This window comes from Capra hircus, chromosome 1 (assembly GCF_001704415.2).
Source record: "Capra hircus breed San Clemente chromosome 1, ASM170441v1, whole genome shotgun sequence".
Taxonomy (NCBI): Eukaryota; Metazoa; Chordata; class Mammalia; order Artiodactyla; family Bovidae; genus Capra; species Capra hircus.
In genome coordinates, this window is record NC_030808.1 from 128,569,250 (window position 1) to 128,586,024 (window position 16,775).

At 43.6% G+C, this 16,775-nt stretch overlaps 1 protein-coding gene and 1 non-coding gene across 2 annotated transcripts in view; both read right to left on the bottom strand.

Annotated features, from left to right (window-relative positions):
* Positions 1 to 16,775, bottom strand: part of CLSTN2 (calsyntenin 2) — a 755,598-nt gene that overhangs the window by 676,593 nt on the left and 62,230 nt on the right. The gene's annotated exons all lie outside the window — the stretch shown is intronic.
* TRNAS-GGA lies at positions 5,530 to 5,601 on the bottom strand. The gene has a single exon. It is a non-coding gene; the product is annotated as a tRNA-Ser (tRNA).

A 16,775-nucleotide genomic window follows, 5' to 3' on the forward strand; every position in this document is an offset into this window, starting at 1 on the left:
AAAAAAAATAAAAATAAAAATAAAAAGTATCTACAAAAAAATAAAAAATACAAACAACCCAACAGGAGAATGAACAACAAATGTTAACAGGCATTTTCACAGAAGCAAAACCACTTACCGCTAATAACATACGAAGAAATGCTAGGCCTTAGCAGCAATCAAGAAATTGGAAATCAAGGTCATGAAATTTCATTTTACATTTGTTCAATGGAAAAATAAGAAAGTAGTCAAAAACGAAAAAAAAAAAAAAGAAAGTAGTCAATATTCAGTGTTCAAGAGAATGAGTGTAATGTGGCTATTTTACATGCTGTCAGTAGGGTTATAAAATGATACAAGCATTTTGAAAAGCAGTCTGGAATCATCTTGTAAATTTCGATAGTCACCCACCCAAAGGCCATCAACAGCAAAATGGACAAATAAAGTACGCATATGTCACACTGAAATATAGATACACACAGTAACATCTTAAAGTTGCCCATAATAAAAAGTCCCAGAAGACAATATACAGTAAGATGCTTTTTTATAAAGTTCAATACAAGTAAAACCAAACAGTTTGGAGTTTAGGCATCATGTGTGATTTTAAAAACTTGAAAAAAAATAAACAAGGAAGTTTAATAAATCAACCTTCAGAATCATGGTCACCTCTCTGGAGTAATGGAGGCATACAGCTGAGGTAGGGGAGGAGCATGTGGACAGGTGTAAGTTATTGGTAATATACAATTCTTGGTTAGAGTTGTGAGTTCACAGTGTTTATTATATTTTTTATAAATAAAAGAGGGTGAATGATAACAGTGTGTCATGAAAAGAACTATGATTAATCCAGTTCTGTATATCTAAGGTCCAGTTGTAAAAATCTGGGTTACAAGTGCAATGGAATATTGATGACTGCCAGACACTGCCATCTATAAAAAGTGCCAACCTACCACCCACACTGCTACAGATTAGAAAACTGTAGGCAGAGATTTTCCATCTCCCTTCATACCTTAACACAGATAGCACGTATGGCTACTTTTCCTTGTTATGCCCATGACAGACATCAGTGGTTTGCTAAGACTTCAAGCTCCTTCTTCACACAGCTCTTCCCATAGTCATCTGGGATGAAGCATGTGGAAAAGTGGCCAAGTTCGGTACAAAGAAGCCCAATCAGGATGGTCTTGAACCACAAATGAGCTTGGAAAAAAAAAAAAATTGTCTGAACCACAGACAATTCAGAGAAGAAAAATTCAAGGGATCACACACAAGGAGAAGAGAAAAGTCAGCTGATGTAGCAAGATGCTAAGTCCATAAAACTGCCATGTGGCTCCCTGGTTGACGAAGCCCTGAGCACAAGCCCCTCCCTGCTTGGTTCCCAAGAGAAAGGGAAAATCAGAATAAACAACAGCATATTTAACTTGACATGTGGGAAATATGCTATTCTGTGAGGTGTGGAGGCTGGAAATGACAACCAATTTCCCAAAGAAATATCTGTGTTCATGGGTGACTGGGTAATTTGGGGTCCCAGAGGTTTTGGTACCCATTTGCTCATTATCTCTAAACTCAGGATTAGCTGGCTACTAACATCACTTACCCCTCTTCTTCCTTGCAGGTGAGGAGAGGAAGCAGCAATTATGGAAAGAAATGTAATCCCTCTAACCCATCCCTGAATGCTTGCTGCAAGCAAGACCTCAGCCTGGATAGGTGGAGTATCGGCATTCAAGTCTCCAAATGGCCCCCAAAAGCTCCTCAAAGTCAGAGACACAGCTAAGAACAGGCACCCCACAAATCAGAAAAACCAAAGGTCAGGACACCAGTAATGAACGGTGTTCTTCTGTTTCCAAGCCAAAGTCTTGAGCCCAAGACCACAGTCATTTAGGAAAGATATCAGGATCTAAAAGAAGGAAAGAAGAGGAAGAAATCATATGGAAGGGACCATCTATCTCTCTCTTGTAAACTCCCCAGTGGCAAAGAAAACATCTCGTAATTCTTATAACACCTTCACTTCCTAGCAGAGTATGGGACAGAGTATATTTTCACTAAATGCTGTTGACTGCCTAATTAACTTCTCTAATCCCAAAGTCTCAAGTAAGCAAAAAAAAAAAAAAAAGGCAGAAAGGATGCACCTGGTGTTAATATCATATAAGCATTGAATAGGAGCAGAGGCTGGGGGGAAGAGTGGTTAGCAAGGGGGAGACAAGGAGAAGTAGTCCTCTCAAGAGCACTGCACATTCTGGAAGGTTTGCTTACAGTCCAGGATCTCAACTAGGGCAGAATAATAAGTGTTAAGGCCTCATAAAACATCGTCTCCATGTAAGAAAAATAAAGACAGAATACCAGATACGTGACTCAGAGTAATACAGTAAACATGAGATCAGAAATTAGGAGATCTAAAGTAAGACATCACGTTTCAATTTCCTCAGCTGTCAAATGGGATAGTATCGACCAAGGTGGTGTAAGGATCAGGTAATGCAGATGTGAAAGTATGATGAAAAGTATGGAACATTACAGAAACACAAGGAGAGGTTATTGGCAGTTTCTAAGCCAAATCAAAGATGAGAAAGAAGGTGAAAGTATTTAGTTGCTCAGTCATGTCTGACTCTTTGTGACCCGGTGGACTGTAGCCTGCCAGGCTCCTCTGTCCATGGGATTCTCCAGGCAAGAATACTGGAGTGGGTTGCCTTCCTTTCCTGATTATCTTCCTGATCCAGGAACAAACCCAGATCTCCTGCATTGCAGGTGGGTTCTTCACTATTTGAGCCACCAGGGAAGCCCTTTAGGTGGGACTGGGTAAAAGCAAGCTGAAACTTCTGGGAGGCAAATGCACTTCTCTATAGGAAGACAGAGTCCAGTCCTAAGACTTGGATGGTTTCAGGAATAGCACAGAAGTTCTGAGTCTGCCCAAACATCTGTGAGTGAGCTTTGCTCTTCATCTGGACCCTGGCAGGTACAAAGGTCAGATGGGCCAGCATCCCTGGGGACTGAGCCAGGCTAAGCCAGCATTCCACTGGGAGACCTTCCTGAAATCCCAGGGAAGATCTCACCATAGACGTCCTCGGTTGCCCAGGAAGCCCCAGCAAGCAGCCTGTGGGGACAAGCCCTCCTTCTATAGGTTCCCAGCACCAGCCACAAGTCTCTTTCTGCTGCAGCCTGCATTTACCATTCACTTGTCACACACTTTTGTCAATTTATCCCAAGACCACCAGGCCAGTATTTTTAGCCTCATTTAACAGATAAGGAAACTAAGATACAAATTGGTCCAAAACCACATAATTGGTTTGTTGCAGTCAGGATTTAAACCAAGATACGCTTCTTCAGTAAAGCCCACAATTTGCCCACTATTTAGGGAATTTGTGTTAAAAAATCAATCAGTGTGAATAAATAGCACTCAGGAAGGTGCAGGCACAGTATATGAGTTTCTTTTGTGTTTTTGGTGGAGTGGGAGAATCAGGGACATATTCGGGCAAAAGGCCCTTCAGTAGAGGGCATGGTGGGGGTTAAAGTGAGGTTTTGGTGCCCAATTGCTCATTATCCACAGACTCAGGATTAGCTGGGTACTAGCCCATTCTAAAGGAGATCAGTCCTGGGATTTCTTTGGAAGGAATGATGCTAAAGCTGAAACTCCAATACTTTGGCCACCTCATGTGAAGAGTTGACTCATTGGAAAAGACTCTGAAGCTGGGAGGAATTGGGGGCAGGAGGAGAAGGGGACGACAGAGGATGAGATGGCTGGATGGCATCACCGGCTCTATGGACATAAGTTTGGGTGAACTCCAGGAGTTGGTGATGGACAGGGAGGCCTGGAGTGCTGCAACTCATGGGGTCACAAAGAGTTGGACACAACTGAGCGACTGAACTGAACTGAGCATTACTTACCCCTCTTACTGTTTTCAGGTCAGGAGAGGAAGCCATGGTAGTGGGAAGCACAGGATCCCCCAGGGTCCCCCAGTGCAGAGGTCTGTGGTACAGGCTGAGCTGGGATGTAAGGCAGAGGCCACATGGCTCTAGAGTCACATGGATCAGAATCTTGGGACGAGTATGTTCCAGAACCTCTCTGCAGGTAGAAACAAAAAGAGGAAGGGAGACCCCCAGGCCTAGAAGAAGGATTTGGCTTAAATTACCCATGAGGTATTCTTGGAAAAGGAAAAGAGACTAGACTAGATCTCTCTATGGGAGAAAAAGGTAGAAAGAAGGTCTGCACCACAGCCTTTCACCAGTTTTGCTGCCAAACCATGCCCAGCCACACAAAGATCAGGAACTGTTCCCCAATTAAGATCTCAGGCATAGGCCATCAGCCTTCCTCCCTGACAGAGGACTTGAAGATGGGCTTGGGAAGAGCAGCAATACTGTAAGAAGAGAAGATGCAAGAGCAGAGACCTTAAAGGGTACGTGAGCACCCTGAGGTAGAGCAACAAGCAACAGTGGAAGTGGGAGAGCAGAAGCAATGACTCTTCTGCGCTGCATGTGGTCTTGAGCCCTGATGGATGCTAGTGTGCTCTGAGAGTCTTCTCTCAAGTGGAGCTCATATTGTCAGGGGCCACCACAGTGGACAGAATCTTGGAGAGTCAAGATGAAATTAGAGCAGAGAGATGGAGGAGGCCATGTCCCAGTAACATTTCCTGAGCACCTGGATACTGCCATGCCTGAAGTCTACCCTTAGGCTTTTCTTTGCGTGAAATTATCAATCTTTTGTCTATTTGTTTGAGCCAGTTTGAGATTTTTTTTAAATTATTTGCTCCTGAAACAATTCTGCCTCCCATGAACATCATCACTTCCCCGGAGACCTAACAGCATGGCACATAGTGGACATTCTATAAATTAAGTGAAATCTAACAACTCTGTGGCAGTCTATTTAAACACTGGCCTCCAAAAATACAGCTTAACATCTCCCTATGCCCTCTTGGGAAAAAGAAATTCCCCCTGTTTTATTTTGATTTCTAATCTCATTGCAGCATCATTGATTCCTCAGGAACTGCTATGGGGAGAAGCTTATTGTCTTCTAACTTTTGGAAGAGCACTTCTAATTAAGGCAATATTAAACAGTAATAACTGTCTTATAATTTTATTGCAATGCCTATGATCACATAAATAAGCATTTTATATCCAATTAGCATTTTATATTTATTTAATCCCAAAACAATCTAGCATTTTTATTAATCAAATAAAATAGCATTTAATAGATATGGTTGTTTTAGCTTCTGAAATTAGCCACATATAAAATAGCAGTACATCCAATTATGCAATATATTGCCCCGAAAGGACAATATGTGCTTGCAAGGATTTCCATCAACATGACATCCATATTTACCTAAACAAGCTAAAACCAACATTTTCCAGAATACCATTATTTGCATAACACTCTCATGATTTCTACTATAGCCATGTGCCACCTGTAGTAGTATTTACTTAAAATATTTCTTTGTGTGTGTGTGTAGTTGCTCAGTCGTGTCCGACTCTTTGCGACCCCATGGACTGTAGCCTATGAGGCTCCTCCCTCCATGGGATTCTCCAGGCAAGAGTACTGAAGTGGATTGCCATTTCCTTCTCCAGGGGATCTTCCCAACCCAGGGATCGAACCTAGGTCTCCTGCATTCCAGGCAGACACTTTAACCTCTGAGCCACCAGGGAAGTCCAAATATTTCTTTAAATAGAGCCAAACTGTTCATTTAAATAATTTTATTTTAAAAGGGAACTTTATATCATAAGTTTGATATGCTAGCTATGCTTTCAGACAATATTAAATAAAGACACAGCTATTAACGTAAAGCCAGTTTATCGCTACACTCATTTAAAGTCATTCTGTGTGCCAACAATGGTCATCATGGCATGTTTGGGGGAAATATGAATTAAACCATTCCAGTGAGAACTCCAAGGGCATTCTGTCTGGCACCTTCCTCAGCTCACCTGTTTCACACAGCAGCTACCTGTTTGCCTCTAACTCATCCAGGTAGGGCCTTCAGCTTGGGCCTCCCGGTAGTGAGCCTTCTTCTCTTTATGAAGCATTTCATTATTTACTGATAGACCAGGAACTTGGCAGTAAAAGGCTCATCTTTTACCTGGTGGGTAACTTCTTTCATTTAGCAGGACAATTGCAAAGGGTATAAGTCTGAAGGTTTCAGACAATTTAAATCAGGCACATTTCCAGACCTATGGATAAATACAAAGTAAGGGGGATGAATCGTAGAAGCACATAAATCTGCAAACACTCTTGCATATCTTATTTTGGGGCAGCTTTTTATTTTCTCAGCATGGCTATAATATTCCATGGAGTGGTCACCCTTCTTTTACCATGCAACGTTTTATGGCAGTAGCCTGGCCTTCTCCTGGTATTTTATCAGGCCCAAACCTATTGATATTCAAATGCGACTTTCAGGACAAACAATGCTTCTTAATGAACACATCCACGACATTTATACTCCCTTGGGGTATTTTAAAAAAGGATTCCAATGACAATAACAGTGAAAGTTAAAGTAACAGCACAAGGGTTACCGAAAATGCCTTGCAGCCTGCAACCAACGGAAGGATTCCCAGGATGTGGACATTTCTGCTTACCAATTCAAGGGTGAACACAGTTTATATTTCAGCCATCTGGCTTGGAAATCAAGCAATTTGTAAGGAAAAAAAAAATACGGAAGGGCAAAATGATTTCCGAATTTGTATATAAACTGACACTTTTAAAACTCATTCTTTATATCTGCTTTATATATCTTTATATCTCATTCAATATCTCCTCATTGCCCTGCACATGGATTACACTGTTGCTGGCAGGAACCTTTCAAAAAGGAGAAAAATGGGAAAAACTATGGACTGCAGGGTGGGTACAGAGAAGGTGATGGCACCCCACTCCAGTACTCTTGCCTGGAAAACCCCAAGGATGGAGGAGCCTGGTCGGCTGCAGTCCATGGGGTCACGAAGAGTCAGACATGACTGAGTGACTTCACTTTCACTTTTCACTTTTATGCATTGGAGAAGGAAATGGCAACTGACTCCAGTGTTCTTGCCTGGAGAATCCCAGGGATGAGGGAGCCTGGTGGGCTATGGGTCGCACAGAGTCAGACACGACTGAAGCGACTAAGCAGCAGCAGCAGCTGCAGGGTGGATGGGAAAAGCTTTGTGGTGGTCCTTTACAGTGGAAACTTGGTCCAGTACAACTTTATCTGTGCCCTATTTTATTTTACCTTCAAAAGAAAACCACTATGAAAACCCAAGGAACTCCATGGTGTTCACCACAAGTGGTCATTTGACTACTTGTTTGAATTCCATATGGAAAGTCATTGGCAGTGTGGGTTGTTCCAGGGGTTGACTTGGTTTTTGTTTTCATTTTTGATTCTGAATCATTGTATCCTGTACCAGCTATTATCCCATCACTATGAAGTGGGGACAAAATGTGGTATTGCTGTTTGTAAGCTTTTGTTATTATTTTTTAATTATAATTATTAAAGGTCTGACTTTTTTCTCTTAAAAACAGGAAAAAAAGGAGAGAGAGATTGTCACTTGATGGCCCCTCAGATGTAGTAAGGCTCCATGCAGAACTGGTGAGTACATGATCCCAACTGATTCTCACTTCCCCCTTTTAGAGCTAAGAAACCAGAAGGCTCAGGAGGTTCAGGGACATGTTCACCTGCATACGTCCTAAGAACTCTGGTTCCTGCAGAAAGCAGCCTTTACTTCAGGCAGTAGAAATGAGAGCAGACAGAGCAGAGAGAGATTCAGAGCATGGAGAGTAAGAGAGCTCAGTAACAGGCAATGTGGAGGGAAGGAGCACAAGGATTACGCAGAGGCATTCTGCAAGTGGGGAGCAGAGAACCACACAGGAGCAAATACCATCAAAAAGGGAGGAAGAGAGGAAAACCACAGCCCCAGAGCATGGGAGAAAATTGAGCAGAAGAGGAAGCATGGGTCTGTGATGTTACACGGAAAAGCAGCATTTGTAACTGTTAGGTAAAGACGACCAGGACACCGAAATAAGTGTCTAACAGGCTTTTAATGGGGACGCGCTCCCAGACGGGTTCCCGGACACGAACGAGGCAGGTCGAGGAAGTCCGCACCTGGACCATGTTGGGGGTGGCTTTTATACATTCATTGCGAGGGATGGTCAGGCTAGATGGACAGGGGTTTGGATAGGTCGCCAGGCCATGGCATCACGGGCTGACAGGTCCTTCTACATGGCTGGGGTGAGGCGGCTTTAGCTGGCAAAGTGTGCTGTCATTGGTCCCCGGGATCTGGGAGGATCCTTCCTTTAGGGACCTTCTTGCGGGTGGGAAGGAGAGGAAGGGCGGCCCATCGTGGCCCCGGGGGTCCGGCCTTACAGTAACCATTCAGTTCAGTTCAGTCACTCAGTCATGTCCAACTCTTTGTGACCCCATGGACTGCAGCAGGCCAGGCTTCCTTGTCTATCACCAACTACCAGAGCTGGTTCATGTCCATCCAGTCAGTGATGTCATCCAACCTTCTCATTCTCTGTTGTCTCCTTCCCCTCCTGCTTCAATCTTTCCCAGCATCAGGGTCTTTCCCAATAAGTCAGTTCTTCATATCACGTGGCCAAAGTATTGGAGTTTCAGTTTCAGCATCAGTCCTTCCAATGAATATTCACGATTGATTTCCCTTAGGATTGACTGCTTGGATCTCCTTGCAGTCCAAGAGACTCTCAAGAGTCTTCTCCAATATCACAGTTCAAAATCATCAATTCTTCAGCACTCAGCCTTCTTTACAATCCAACTCACATCTATACATGACTACTGGAAAAACCATAGCTTTGACTACATGGACCTTTGTTGGCAAAGTAATGTCTCTGCTTTTTAGTATGCTGTCTAGGTTGGTCATAGCTTTTCTTCCAACGAGCAAATATCTTTTAATTTCATGGCTGTAGTCACCAACTACAGTGATTTCGGAGCCCAAGAAAATAAAGTCTATCACTGCTTTCATTGTTTCACCATCTATTTGCCATGAAGAGATGGGACCAGATGCCATGATCTTAGTTTTCTGAATGCTGAGCTTTAAGCCAGCCTTTTCCCTCTCCTCTTTTACTTTCATCAAGAGACTCTTCAGCTCCTCTTTGCTCTCTGCCATAAGGACGGTGTCATCTGCATATCTGAGGTTATTGATATTTCTCCCAACAATCTTGATTCCAGCTTTGGATTCATCCAGCCAAGCATTTCTCATGATGTACTCTGCATATAAGTTAGAAAATCAGGGTGACAATATACAGCCTTGACATATTCCTTTCCCAATTTTGAACGAGTCCATCATCCCATGTCCAGTTCTAACTGTTCCTTCTTCACCTGCATACAGATTTCTCAGGAGGCAGGTAAGGTGGTCTGGTATTTCCATATCTTTAAGAATTTTCCACAGTTTGTTGTGATCCACACAGTCAAAGGCTTTGGCATAGACAATAAAGCAGAAGTAGATGTTTATTCATGATCTTTATTCATATGAAAATCTCCAAATCCAGGCAAGTTCCCACCAAACAGCAGCAGACTTCCATTTGCACAGGGATAATATTTAGTGTCCAGAGAGACCCACCACGCTCTCTGATGATGCTTGAAACTTTCTATGCTTGGACATTTTTTCCATGCCCAGGCCCCTATTACAGGATCACCTTGCCTCTCGAGGAGACCTGTCAAATCCCACAAACAGGCCAGCTTAGCTGTTCCTCCCCCATGCTTCCACAGTTTGGTGGAACTATGAAATCCTTGTGGGAAGGACTGCTTCTTATTCATCCTTGTATCTCATGATCTAGCAGAGCAATCAACATATAGTAGATGCTTAATAAACTTATGGGAGGAAGGTTTTATGTTTTATTTTTTAATATTTTATTTATTATTGAAGTATAGTTGATTTACAATGCTTTAGGTATACAGCAAAGTGATTCAATTTTATATATATATCAGTTCAGTTTAGTCACTCAGTTGTGTCTGACTCTGCGACCCCATGAATTGCAGCACGCCAGGCCTCCTTGTCAAGTTTATATATTATATATATATAACTGAATTTCAGATTCTTCACATTACAGGTTATTACAAGATATTAAATATAGTTCTCTGTGCTATATAGAGGTCCTATTACCTTAAATACAGTAGTGTGTATCTGTGCTTAATAAATTTTTGAGTTTATTAAGAGAAGTGAAACAGACCACGATCAGTTTTCATGAGAAGTGAAAACTGACCATGTACTGAAGCCCCACAACTACTATGGGATATGGACCTTGCATGGAGTCATGATATTTGGAGGTTCCTTTCATTATGTTGGGACTTTGCTGTCAACACTGTAATGTACTTTAAAATTCCACCCAGCTGAAGACTGCTCATCTTTTTGAAGACTAGCATGATTTTTCTTTTTTTCCCCTCTTGTTTCTTTGTTACTTGTTTTTCATGAAAGTGAAAGTCACTCTGTCAAGTCCAACTCTTTGCGAGCCCATGGACTATACAGTCCAGGGAATTCTCCAGGCCAGAATACTGGTGTGGGTAGCCATTCCCTTCTCCAGGTGGTTTCCCAACCCAGGGATCAAACGAGGTCTCCCGCACTACAGGTGGATTCTTTACCAGCTGAGCCACCAGGGAAGCCCATTTTTAATGAAAGGCAGAGTCTAACTGGGACAAATAAGATGAAGGGAATGCTTCTCACACCAGCTGGTGGCTCTAAGTCAGTGCTTCCTTGAGAGGAAAGCGGAGCAGGGTGGCAAGGGCAGGAGCTACAGCAGTTCCATCCTCCTCAGTAAACGTCCCTAAGCCGCCAAACAGCACTCCTATTCATATGTCTGTAGAAAAATGCCAGTTCTACAATGTTAATACAGCTAGAAGAGCTGGGGGCTGGCTAGTATCACCCTCCCAGTGCTAAGATGGAATCTAACCTAACTTAGAGAAAAGAGAATCAAGACTCCACCCTTACGGGAGAAAGTGAAGAAGAACTAAAGAGCCTCTTGATGAAAATGAAAGAGGAGAGTGAAAAAGTTGGCTTAAAGCTCAACATTCAGAAAATGAAGATCATGGCATCTGGTCCCATCACTTCATGGGAAATAGATGGGGAAACAGTGGAAACAGCGGCTGACTTTATTTTTCTGGGCTCCAAAATCACTGCAGATGGTGACTGCAGCCATGAAATTAAAAGATGCTTACTCCTTGGAAGGAAAGTTATGACCAACCTAGACAGCATATTGAAAAGCACAGTTATTACTTTGCCAACAAAGGTCCGTCTAGTCAAGGCTATGGTTTTTCCAGTGGTTGTGTACAGATGTGAGAGCTGGACTGTGAAGAAAGCTGAGTGCCCAAGAATTGATGCTTTTGAACTGTGGTGTTGGAGAAGACTCTTGAAAGTCCCTTGGACCACAAGGAGATCCAACCAGTCCATCCTAAAGGAGATCAGTTCTGAATATTCACTGGAAGGACTGATGCTGAAGCTGGAACTTCAATACTTTGGCCACCTGATGGGAAGAACTGACTCATTTGAAAAGACCCTGATGCTGGGAAAGATTGAAGGCAGGAAAAGAAGGGGACAAAAGAGGATGAGAAGGTCAGATGGTATCACCGACTGGATGGATATGAGTTTGAGTAAGCTTTGGGAGTTGGTGATGGACTGGGAAGCCTGCTGTGCTGCAGTCCATGGGGTCGCAAAGATTTGGACATGACTGAGTGACTGGACTGAACCGACTCAGGTAGAGTATATTATAGATTATTAGTGCAGTACAAGTCCAGGAACAATTGTAGCTGCCACACAGGTAGGACAGATTTCCCAGGACGAAATAAAAGTCCTTAATTAATTCCAGTTTCTGCAGCTCAAACGCTGAACTTAGAAGGGTTTGATGACTTTCCTGCTGCCCTCAAGGTGTGCAATTTGCTTTTTGCGTATGTGTCTGGCACCTCAACAAGCCTCACCAGGAGGATCAAGGGTGCTAGAGGCAGGATACCTGCTAACTTTCTACCGCCCAAGGTGGATAAATTCCACCACCAGCAGCAACATCTCCATCCTGTTTGCTGGTTTGCAGAAAAATTGTATTAAAGAAGTGCTTTTCCTTTTCTGTCTCAGCTATCTATAAAATATAAGTTCCAATCCAATGACAAAATGACACACAGCCCTTGGATAGAGACCCTGGAGGGTGAGAAAGGTGGAACTATACAGGAGGTGAGCTAAAATATGGGAATAATGAATTTTATTGACTATTTTTAGTGGTTTGCTGTTACTAGATAATGCCATAATTACCATTTTAAACATAAGTTTATGCCCATGTCTCATATTCATTCCTTAGGGTAAATTTTTATCGCTTCAGTTACTGAGTGAGGGGTAGCAACATTTTAAGAACCAGTTAATCCATACTGCCAAAGCACCCACCACCAACAGTTTGTAAGGGCCCAGCACTAGGCACAGCAATTGCTTAAGATCTTTGCAAATGTTACAAGCAGAAAAGAAAAGGCAGCTATACTTTCAGACTGCTGGATTTTTAAAAAACACTTGACTCTCCAAAAGATAGAGGAACTGACATCACTAAAGGTGACTGCTCTTCTTAGGGCCAAAGGGGCTCTTTTCAACAACTTCAAGCTAGATAATAGGCATGTATGATCTATCCTCAAGTCAAGGAGGGTACATAAGTACAGTCACTGAGGACAACCAGATGCATCTTTTTTTTTTCCTGGCAGATACCCATCTCTCAAAGCAACTCTGTTTCTCTGGCATCTCTGCCACCTTTCAAATATGGTCCAGGAACACCAGCCCATCGCCAGCCCGTGAGTGTGCAACGGATGCTGCTGACAAACCCAGCTCTCTGGTGCTCCGTGTTCTGATGCCAGAGTTGTGTTAATCACAAGAGAATCATTCCTTACACCCAGACAAGAACGCCTCAACACTGACCTGCTGCTAAGGGCAGAGCTGAGCACAATCAAGCGGCACAGGAACGCACAACTTCATAAAGAAACGCAGGGAGAGGGAGCCCTGCCCAGAGCAACAGAGCAAGTTTATCAGGTTCTAAACAGTCTGGGCTAAAGGGGAGGGAAACCAGTCTCCACCACCAGACTTGACAGAAAGCGCCACGTGCTCCACAAACAGGGCAGCAGGGTGAACAGAACCTCCCCCATAGTCTGCTAGACCCAGGGTCAAGCGAAGGGGAGCAGGGGGCCTGAGTCTGCCTACAGGAGTGTGACAACCCAAGGTTAGATGCTCAGCTCTGCCACTTATAGTGGGCAAGATCTGAACCTCTCTGGGCCTCATCAAAGAGGTGGGTGAAAACTAATTAGCACAACATAGTGCCCAGGAATATGTAACTATCCAATAAAGACATGTAATAAAGGGTAGTTGTTATTCTTAATAATTATAGTAATGATTCATGACAGAAACCTTTATGCACATGTAATAACTTACTGTAAATTTTTCAATACATTCTGGGACTTATTCTATAAAAATTCAGTCATCTCCTAGAAACCCAGGCAAATCATGCAAATGCCAGTGTGTTTCCTCAATAATACCAGAGAGGAACACATCTACCTCCCAGAGTGAGGATGACATGAGAGGAGAGATGTTGAGGAGTGGGAAGGGCTGAAGTGCTACATGACACCAGGGTGATTCATTCATGTCTACTACACTTGAACAATCAGGCTTGAGGTGGCACTGTCTAATGTGCTAGCCACTAGCCACATGTGGCTCTCTTAATTTAAATTAATTAAAATTAGATAAATATAAAAGTTCAGTTCCTCAGATGCACCAGTCACATTTCAAGTGAACATAGGAGCTGTCATACCGAATGACACAGATGTACAACATTAACTTCATCACAGGAAGTCCTACTGGATGACACAAGCTTGACCTCAGGGCAATCAGGCCCCAAACACAGACACCTAAATGAACCTCAGGGCAACCAAGATTCTACTACCTTTTTTCCTTAACTTTATCCCTAAGTTGGCTTCCCTGGTGGTAAAGAATCTGCCTTCCAATGCAAGAGACACAGGATCGATCCCTGGGTCAAGAAGATCCCCTGGAGAAAGAAACAGCAACCCACTCCAGTATTCTTGCCTGGAGAATTCCATGGACAGAGGAACCTGACTGCCTGCAGTCCATGGGGTCGCAAAGAGTGGGATACAACTTAGCAACTAAACAACAACAACAATATCCCCAGGTCAATATTTAAATCAGCTACTTTTAGTGACAGCTATAGACCTCTTGCAGAAGCTGATGAAAGTAGGGGATTCTCCCTCCAGGAAAAAAAATGCACAGGAGAACACAAACACAATCACATATGCACACACACAATTTTGCAAACATTGTCAAGAGTTTCAGGAGGTACACACCCATGGACTCCTGATTAGAAACCTCAATCTAGAGAACAACACAGAAGGCCTGTTTATCTAATGATTGACTGATGTAAGGCTGGGAGGAATACCTAAGAAAGTGTTAGTTACTCAGTCGTATCCAACTCTTTGCTACGGCATGCACTGTAGCCCAGTAGGCTCCTCTGTCCATGGAATTCTCTAGGCAAGAATACTGGAGTGGGCAGCCAGCCATTCTCTTCTCCAGGGGATCTTCCCAATCCAGGAATCAAAGCCGGGTCTTCTGCATTGCAGGCAGATTCTTTACCATCTGGGAAGGTTTTTACAAGAAATGAAGCTCAAAAAACTCTATTTCTGTTCCATACCACTTTATTTGGGATGTTTCTTACTTTGTCCTTATTTAGACAGAATGGTCAGTTCCTCATGCTAAGCTCAGTCTACTCCACTCTGCCCTTGTGAGCCTCATTTATCTCGGCTGAGTTTGGACTTTAGGCAGAGTACAGTAGGCAGCCACTAGAGAGTTTAAAGCGGTAATGTGAGATGATCTTATTCTTCTTTAGAAAAAAATTACCATACCCACACATGACCAGTGGCTAGCACACTGGACAGCGCAACCTCAAGCCTGGTCATCCAAGTGTAGTAGAGGATAAATGAGTCACCTGGGTGTCATGTAGCACGGCAGCCCTTCCAGCTCCTCAACATCTCTCCTCTCGTGTCATCCTCACCCTGGGAGGTAGATTAGACATGTGTTCCTCTCTGGTTATCGAGGAAACACACTCATATTTGTGTGATTTGCCCGGGTTTCTGCTGTGGGACTACCCTGTCGGTCCAGCGATTAAGATTCCACACTTCCACTTCAGGAGGCACAGGTCCGATCCCTGGTCAGGGAACTAAGATCCCACATGCCACTAAGCATAGGGGATCCACTGTTGAGAGGACAATCACCTATGGATAATCACCTACGGACAATCACCTATGGTTGTCAGGGGCTTCTCTGGTGGCTCATTGGTAAAGAATCCACCTGCCAATGCAGGAGACACAGTTCAATCCCTCACTTGGGAAGATCCCCTGGAGAAGGAAATAGCCACCCACCCCAGTATTCTTGCCTAGGAAATCCTATAGACAGAGGAGCCTGGCAGACTACAGTCCATGGGATTGCAAAGAGTCAGACATGATTTAGTGACTCAATAATAATGAACTGTTGGGAGGGTGTGGAAATCAGAAGCAGGAGACCAGGTAACAGGTGACGCAGATGAAAGAGGCAGAATACAGTGATTTGTACTTGGTTGTGGCAGTGGAGGTGATGAGAAGTGGGCACACACATTTTAGAGGCAAAGCTGATGGCATTGTTGCTGTTTTGGAATATTTTTTGAAAAGATTTTTGACTAGAGCAAGGATATGGTGCAAATACAGAAAGGAAAATGCTTGAGGCTGAGGATGGAAAATAGGTGAACATGAGCTCTGTTCACCTTTGAAATATTCAGCTGGGACCCAGGTGGAAATATCAAGCACACAATTAGAGATGGAAGGCTGGAGTTAGAAGTGCAGCTTTTGGAAATTTTCATGTAATGATTATATTGATGTCTTATCAGAGGAATGGATGGGATGAGGTGGTACAGGAAGGGCTGAGAAGAGCACCATGGAGAGAACCTAAGGAAATGCCACGTGAAATGGTCAGAGGAGTTGGAAAGGGGAAAGCTTACAGCATGGAGGAGTGTGAGAAGGAAGAGGAATGCAAAGTCTGGGGCCCCAGCAGGCAGCATTTCAGGGAAGAAGAGGTGGACACCTATATTTAAACACTGCTCTGAGGTCCAGCAGTACAAGAAAGGAGAAGGGCCCAATGGAGTGAGCTGGTGGTAGATGCATACTCAGTCATTTCAGTCATGTTTGACTCTTTGTGACCGTATGGACTATGGCCTGACATGCTCCTTTGTCCATGGGATTCTCCAAGCAAAAATACCAGAGTGGGTTGCCATGCCCTTCTCCAGGGAATCTTCCTGACCCAGGGATCAAATGCGCATCTCCTGCAACTCCTGGATTGCAGGCTGATTCTTTACCTCTGAGCCACCAGGGAAGCCCAGCATGACTACAGAACTGAGACTGGAATGGCTGAAGGGGAAATGCAAGCAGAGTGACCAGACACATCTCTTTGTGTCTCTTTTGGCAGATGACACTCTACCGTCTTGGAACAGCATCTTTGATGCTACTCCTCATTTGTGAGGGACTCTGACCATCCGTAGCCTCCATAACCACAGATTGTCCTGGAGAAGAGTCCCAGGGTAAGAATCTGTGCTATTGGGCAAGATCACAGTGTATCAGTCTCCTTGGTTGCCTTGTACTGGATACCTGCCAACCTTTGTCCCCACTACTTCCTCAAACACATTTCCCCACCAGGTCCCTCCTGCTCTCTGCTCAATCTCATGACTAGGATTTTTGACCATGCCATTGTCATCAATAACCATCACTTGGCTCATTAAAGAGACAGATTAATTTATGGAGTGACTCCAGTGAGTTTTACTTTTGGCTCTGAGAGAGAACCCAGAGAGGAACAAA